The following is a 7,569-nucleotide window of genomic DNA, read 5'->3' as shown; positions in this document are numbered from 1 at the left end:
TTTATCTAGCTTCCTAAACTTGTTTTCAGTTGTAGTGTCCGAAGCTGACGTGTTTCCTATATGTCTACACACACTAGGCATTCAAAGATGGTCGCTATTTTCCGGTGCCTCTGCATTTCGACGTTTTTTACTTCCGTTTTTAATATCTAAGGTGTCGTGTTTCCTAAGTATCACCTACTAAACGTCTTCTTACCATTCCAAGATGGCCGCGACGCGTGTCTGTGCGTCATTTTTTTTTATTTCGTTTCGTCTAATCCGTTTTCTATGTTTATGCCAATCGCATCGCCATTTTGTTCGGCTCTGAGTAGGGCTCCGGTTACCGGACGCAGAGAGGAGGGTCCTGTCGGAATCATGCTGTCAGCCGCCCAGCTGCTCGATGAGCTCATGGGCCGGGACCGCGACCTGGCCCCGGACAAGAAGAGAACCGACGTACCGTGGGACCACGACAGTGTGTGCAAGTTCTACCTGTGCGCCTTCTGCCCCGCAGAACTCTTTACCAACACGCGCTCCGACCTGGGGCCCTGCGAGAAGATCCACGACGAGGCACTGCGCAAGCAGTACGAGGAGAGCTCCCGGTACCTGCGCATGGGCTACGAGCGGGACTTCATGCGCTACCTACAGGGTCTGCTGGTGGAGGTGGAGCGCCGCATCCGCAGGGGCCATGCCCGTGTTGCTCTCTTCCAAAGTCAGCAGGATGACGACGATGGCCCTGGCCCGGCCTCGGGGCCCGTCCCAGGCAGGAACGAGGAGAAAGTGCAAGCGCTGACCCAGAAGATCGATAAGCTCCTGGAACACATAGAAGCCCTGGGCTCCGAGGGCAAGGTGGAGGAGGCCCAGGACGTGGCCAAACGTGTGGAAAGGCTTAAAGGAGAAATTGAGTACCTCAGGTCGACACCCTCAGCCATGGAATTGATTGCGGCGCAGGAGAAGCCCATGGAAGTGTGTGAAATATGCGGAGCCTTTCTGATTGTGGGAGACAAACAGGCCAGGGTTGATGACCACTTCATGGGGAAGCGGCACCTGGGCTATGCTAGAATCAAAGCGACTATTGCAGAGTTAAGGGACAAACTGCGCAGAAGAAGCGAAGAGCCTGAACGTGAGAATAGACTGAAGAAAGACAAGGACAGGGATGAAAAGGAGCGTGGAAGAGGTGATGACAAGAAAAGGCGTAGAGGGGAGGAGGAAAAGGAGAACGGAAGTAAGAAGGCACGTGACCGAGACAGGCGGGAAAGGAGCGGGTCTCGTGGCAGACGTTCGAGCAGGCCTGCTGATGAGAGGGGCGGTGGCTCGAGGGAGCCCAGAAGGTCCCGGAGCCGTGAACGAAGGCGGAGCAGGAGTCGAGAACGTAGAAGAAGCCGTGAACGAATGGAGAAAAAGCGCAGGTCGCGGAGTCGAGAGAGAAGGCCCAAAAGCTTGGATCGCAAATCCAATACGAACAGAAGTCCAAGCAGAGAGAGCGAAAAAGAAATGCAAGCAAAGGAGGAAGAAACGCAGCTTTCTGAGGAAAACAGGAGTAGACGATCTGCCAGTCGGGAAAAACTGAGTGAAGTCACAAATAGTGAACCATTGGAAGGTGGCACTATCAATGAGGTGGCTAATGGGACTGGTGACGATACTAAGTCTGAAGGTGAAATTGAGTCCGATGAGAATTGATCCCATTGGAAATGTTCTGATATGACAGGCCAATTCCTTTGAAGGCGAAGAATTTACACACAGCTTACATTGAAGATCTGTTCCAAATGAGGGGGAGGGAAAGGTATAGCAGTTTAGAAGGCTTGTATAGGGATTTTTTTTTCTTTCTTTTTTTTTTTTAACCTGAAGTCAAGACTGGTGTTCTCTTAGATCAGAGGATTGGATGCCCCCCTTTCTTGTCCCTTTAAGACTTTAAAAGCTTTCTAAGTGCTGTACAGGAACCCATGGCTCGCACAATGTGTTGCTCAGTTTTTGGACTTGTGCAATGAATCACTAACATTAGTGTTGACACTTGTTGGTTTACACCAAGTTAAAATAAATTAATTTTTTACAACTTGGATAATACCTCCTTGCTAAGCGAAAAGCTCTTATTTTTTTTCTAAATACGATGGTCATCAAAATGTAAAATATTCACCATGTTTTCCAATAAATGTTCTTCAGTTCCTACGGTGAAGCTCTGCATGTGGTGGTCTGTAGTTAAAAAAAAAAAATAATAATAACTGTCGCAAACTCAAAGATGAGTGTATCGACTTCCATTATTATTACGTTAGTGCATTGTTCTGAATGTAGTGTTTTTAGTTCGTATGAACTTTCTGGAGCTAACACTGGTTGTTTTCCTAGATATTGTAGGACGGTGATTTTCAAGAGTTCATACCACAGTGTGTTTTTCCTATCAATTTAGTTCTGTATACCTATCACAATCGTCTTGTTATGCCACACGTTTTCCTATTTTTTTTTTAAAGCAATACCTTTGATGCTGCCGTTCCAATTATTTTGTTTTAGGCTGTATGATTGACCCACTGTGGTTCAGTGTTTTCTGTGTTGGACATAGAACGTAAAGCTTCTATAGTAATCTGTGGTCAGTGCATTGCTATGTTCTAATGGTACTCTGTGATTGATTGCCTTGCACGCTTTTCCCTTGGTAATATTCAGACTTTATAAAAAATATTGGTGTATTCTTATGGAGGTGCCAAAGGTTGACTCTAGAGCAGCTTTCCTCCATTATATATGTTGGGTTTGAGTTCCGTAGTCCTGTGTTCCTATGGTAATATACTTTTGACACCGTTCCTATAGAACTACTCGAGGTTATGCATGTGATTACTAAGGTCGACAGAATTATGGAGCAAGAAAAGGGACATTGTCCGACATAACAACGCACAGCCTGTAGAATTATTGTTTCATTAATTTGCTGATTGTTAAGGTGATTTTATCCCTTGGAATTGTCATTATAACAGTTGTGCTGTCTGGGAAAAGTTGCACACTGTTAGTATCAGTGCTTTAAATGGGCCGGTACTGAGTACCGGCACTTTTTTATTTTGAGAGTGAGAGTTACCGGAACATCTCAAGAAAAACGTAATACTTCCGATTGGAGAGTACCAGCACTGCTCGGAAACAAGCAGGTACTCTGCACAGAGTACGTGCACTTTAATTTTTCCATTTCCAGCACTGGTTAGTACCAATTTAACATCTACTTAAGGCAGTTAGCAGTTTATCAGTTTACGCAGGAGTTGGTGGATTATGTGGCAAATCCATAATTCAGAAAATGCTTAAAAAAAACTGCATTATTCCAGTGGCCCTTCGTTTCTTTGGTATTTAGTCAAGTGTGTATCTGTTTCTTTGCAAGATATCATTAGTCTTGACAAAAAAGGATGAACAGTGGCTTCTGGCATAGAATGTCTTTGATATTTTATCTTTACCATTTTTGTGTAGCATGATTCCATCGTAAAATTTTAAAGTTGATTTGTTTACTTGACTGCAATCTAACACTGCTTTTTTAGCAAAACAGTAATCCATACAACTTGATCATGCTTATTTGAGACATCGAGACTGATAATTTGTTCCATTTCTGTATGATATTTAATCAGATAAGCAGCTGTATATGAATTTTGTCGGTATTCTAGAGTGTGGGATTTTTTTTCTCAGAAGCAAACTCTAAGTTGGTTGCTAGAAAAATGGTACATTATGCAGTACAATTGAATGGGATTTATGAAACTACCAGAACTGTGAGAAATAAATATCCTGAAGCTGAGGATGTTTGAGGGAATGGAATACAAAGAATGTTGCAAAGTAGAGCAGAACAGCAAAGCAAATTAAAATAGGCTGGTTCTTAGGTATTTTTCCTGAAGATAAGTGGACCTTTAATGAACTTCTGGCTGATGGAAAGCATATTCCATAGTGTGGAAGTGCGGTTAGAAAAGGAGTGCCTACCTTTCTAGGTCAAGCGTGCAAGTGTTTTGACCTGTTGTAAGTATTGTGGCTTTTAACCACACCCACCTCATGCCCATCACTTTCACCTGTTCGTGGGCTTGCCTTTCAAAAATCCCTTCATGTCATTGGTAATTGCTTTACATTTGTCCCGCCCTGGGCGGTTTTGTTACAGCTTTTCAGACTGACCCCGTTACATGGATAATTGCACGATTGCCGCTATAGTTCAGCATGGGTGAACTATTTTTCTTTTGTGTGTCTTTGCGCTCCATGGCAGACATGGCCCTCACAGCATGAACGGCACCATCAGCTTAAACTCCATCAGCGGTATTGGATCGCTGGTCACATTGTTCAGTTACCTAATAAGTGGTTTCTTTTGGCTCTCCCTTTCACGCTCCAGAGCTTTCCCCAAAACACATATAATTGATAAATGCTTTCTTTTAAAAAAACACAGAAATCTGCAACCCGGCATAGCGGGAGAGCCGATACTATAGTATTTTCTGCACGCTGTAAAAGGTGCCCCATAATGCTTTGCAAGCAATTTTTTTCAAAACATTTTGGCCCATAAGTCAGCCTGTGGTGGCCCTAGAACAGTGGGACCACCACCAAAGTGTCCAGAATGACACACACTTTCTGTTTAGTTAATATCTGGGTCCCCACACTAGGTTAGTGGGGTCCGCACAATAATAATCCCTCTCACCATTAAGTCACTTTCTAAGCTCTTATGGCTGGAACTTTTGTTTTACAGCTGGGAGTAATTTGTTTTCTAAGGACCTTAGTATTGTTTTAGGCCTGAACATGTGCAAGGCACTATGTCCTCTAGGGGCTAAATATATGGTTGCACTATATTACTTTGTGTTGTTTTATTTTCATTTAGTTATGCCCTCTAGAGACTAACTATATGGTTACTTGACCATTTTTCTTACAAGTGTTATTTTTTTATTGTGGTGTCCTATAGGGGCTGTTCTGAGCATTACAGTCAACATACTACAATATTCACAGACACGAAAACTCGCCTCATAATTCTTTAAAGGGCAATACTTTTACAAAACATTTTTGTTCACAACTCAAACTTTAGTGGTCCTAGGACAATGGGAACTTCTTCAAAACATTCACCACAATGTGCTCTTCCTGTCTTGATCATCTCTGGGTCCCCAAAATAATATCCCCTCCCACTATTCAGTGTCTTTTTAAGCGCTCTCATGGTTGTAACTTTTGTTTTACAGCTGCGAGTAGATTGTGTTTTAAAGGCCTTATTTGTAATTTCATTGTAGTAGGCCTGTTAGACCTAAAAGTTTGTAATGTGCTATGCCTTCTAGGCCCCTTTCTGACATTTTCTTTTTATGTGGTTATGCCCTCTAGGGGTGAACTATATGGTTACATGACCATTTTTCTTACAAATGGTATTATTTTTAGGTGTCCTTTAGAGGCTGTACTGAGCATTACAGTATAATGCCAAATGCTTATTTCTGATACAGGTTTTTATTGGGTTTGCATGATAATTGTATATGTTTTATTAATCTCTCGGTGTTGCAATTATGACCATGATTCAGGCCAACTTAACATCCTTGCTACACTGGGACTGTTTTAACACTCTTGAAATGTTTGTGACCCTTCTAGTTTATTTCTCTCGTTACTCCTTTGTAGCTGGCTTGTCTTCTTTTTTGGTGTGGGGTGGGGTGGGTGGGGGTGAATTGGGTTAACAACTCTGATGGTGGGGTGGTGAAAGTGGTATTCTGTTGGAATTAGCATGACCGGTTTAAATTAGGATGCTAAATGGCAACATTTTCATTTTTGGCTGCAGATAAAAGGTCAATGGAAGTGCTTTAGTTATATGCAGGGTCACTGGAATTATGTGACTGGAAAAAAACTTAATTATGAGGCAGGGTTGGCTAATATATGTGGGAAGAAAAGTCCAGTTATGAATTTACGTCAATAGCTCTAACTCAAACAAGACCTATTACATTTACAAATGCTTGTTGATTGTCGGGAGTCACAGCTAGCAAGTCCCAGGAAAAGTGTGAATAGTTGCCTGCAATGTAGGGTCTAAATTAGATTCTCAAGTAAACCTTCCCCTGATGCCAGAATGCTTTATGCAGTATGCATAAGACCCTGAAGATGGAGCACTTCGTAAGCAGAAGCCAGTGTAAGTGCGAGGAGACAGATGTATTAACTGGAATACCTAGGATTTGCCATGCTGCAGGGTTCTGTATAAGGGGTTTCTAAAGTTACGCTGGAAATAACTGGAGTCTGTATCCCAAAGTATGGCCGGCAAAAAGAAAGCAGCTGAATTATCTTTTTGAGCATTTTAATTAGGATCTTGAGACATGATGTATTTGAGTTTCGAAAGTGAGCCTGTTAGCTAAAAACCTAACCATTTTATTTGACTGATTATACTGGAGCCTCTGAGTTCTGAGGGCGACCAGGCTTGTGACCAGATGGAGTGGGTTTAGCCAAAGCAAAGAATTGTGATCTTGTCGGTGTTGATTCAGCCAGCTACAGTGCACCTCGAAGACTGAAAGTTAGATTGGGCAGTGTCAAAAATCTCAGAAATGGGAAAGTGTTTAAACCAAACGATCAAGTCAATTGTATAAGTGTAAATACCTATATATTGAATAAGGTGAGGCTAATGAATGATCTCCAAGGGACACCATAAAAGCAGTGAGTATTAAAAGATGACAACGGGCCCACTGTCATCATCTGAGTCATGCCTGACAGAAAAGATCCAAGCCATCTAAGTGCCTTACTGCAGATGCCTTTCTCAAATAGCCTGTTGATCAGTTTAAAGTGAGAAACCATGTTAAATGTGTAGAAATCGAGTAAGATCATCCTGAGGTCATGCGCATTCGAGGTCATCACATAAATTGTTCTATTTTGTACAGTACACTGTAGTGTCCCTATTGTAGTGCTCTTTTGGTGGAATGGACCTATGCTAATGTGTTTTTATTTTTTTATTTTATTTTTTACACAGTATAGTGTAACGTGCTGAGGTTATGTTATAGGTTTGACACAATAGTGTGATATACTTACAGTAATGTTGAGGGGCTGGGGTTGACATACTGCAGTGCAGTGTGTCTATGATAGTGTTTTGGGTCATAATCTCAGTTTGAACGATAAAGCTCTGACTTTGTAAAATAATGATATTGCAAGGACAGTGCTTAGATTTGATGAACAACTGCATTTTTTCCATTAATGTACTGTAATTTTATTATATAGTTCTGTGGTAATGCTGTTGTGTACAATACCTGTAATTACAGTGGACTTTCGATCAGCCCTTTCCTTGCTTCTTTTCCTTTCTCTTCTTGTTTGTATTTCCCATGGAGTATACTTTCTTAACCATCTCTTTGTATGACTTAGATTCATCAAAGTAATTTCTTCTTTCAGAACTCTGCTCAAGTGCATGTGTTTCTCTCCCCTCTGTGCTGCTTTCCCCTCACATACCCACTCTGCCCATTGCACCCCACTCTGTATTGCTCTTCCATTCCTACTCATCTGGCTGTCGCGTTTTTTTTTTTTTGTACTTGACCCCTCCTCCCCTGGTTTCTTGATTATTCCCCCAGCCTCTTTTTCACCACTGCTGTAACTTGTTTCCCCAACTAGTGTCTCCCTCCTCCATTGCTGCCCCCCCGCCCTTAGCTTTCTTTTTTTAACCGCACTTTAGCGGGTCCACGA

The 7,569-nt window shown here is 42.2% G+C and overlaps 1 pseudogene; it reads left to right on the top strand.

Moving 5' to 3' along the window:
* Positions 1–270: 270 nt before the first annotated feature.
* LOC138246471 (luc7-like protein 3 pseudogene) lies at positions 271–2,146 on the top strand (annotated as a pseudogene).
* The last annotated feature ends 5,423 nt before the right edge of the window (positions 2,147–7,569 follow it).

Source organism: Pleurodeles waltl, chromosome 7, assembly GCF_031143425.1.
Source record: "Pleurodeles waltl isolate 20211129_DDA chromosome 7, aPleWal1.hap1.20221129, whole genome shotgun sequence".
Classification (NCBI taxonomy): domain Eukaryota; kingdom Metazoa; phylum Chordata; class Amphibia; order Caudata; family Salamandridae; genus Pleurodeles; species Pleurodeles waltl.
The sequence above is the reverse complement of the archived record's forward strand: the minus strand, read 5'-3'. Positions and strand labels throughout refer to the sequence as shown.